Source organism: Wasmannia auropunctata, unplaced genomic scaffold, assembly GCF_000956235.1.
Source record: "Wasmannia auropunctata unplaced genomic scaffold, wasmannia.A_1.0 LD336078.1, whole genome shotgun sequence".
NCBI lineage: Eukaryota > Metazoa > Arthropoda > Insecta > Hymenoptera > Formicidae > Wasmannia > Wasmannia auropunctata.
In genome coordinates, this window is record NW_012026812.1 from 4,559,097 (window position 1) to 4,559,638 (window position 542).

Genomic DNA, 542 nt, shown 5'->3' on the forward strand with positions numbered 1-542 from the left:
AATAACGAGCTTCGAAAGTCGATTCAAGAAACGCATCATCGCGCTGAATAGAAAAGACTCGAACATGCCGAAAAAGAAAAGTCTCGAAAAGCAGCAGCTGATCGAGGAACTGCACGCTCCCGCGAGAAGAAATTTTCCACGAAGACGCGTCATAGTTTGCGGATACGATGACCTGTGGCAGGCGGATGTGGTCGAGATGCGTCCTTATACGCGATTCAACAGAGGTTACCACTACATTCTCACCGTTATCGATGTGCTGAGTAAGCATGCATGGGCCGTACCTCTCAAGGCCAAGAGCGGAAGTGATGTGACTAAAGCGATTGCAGAGATAATTCGACACGATGGGAGATGCCCGAAAAATTTACAAACTGATAAGGGAAAGGAATTTTATAACGTCAACGTGCAGAATCTCTTAAAGAAACATAACATCAATCATTATTCTACATATTCAGTAATGAAGGCATCAGTCGTCGAGCGGTTCAATCGTACGTTGAAAAACAGTATGTGGAAGCAGTTTACATACAATGGAAACTATAGATGGA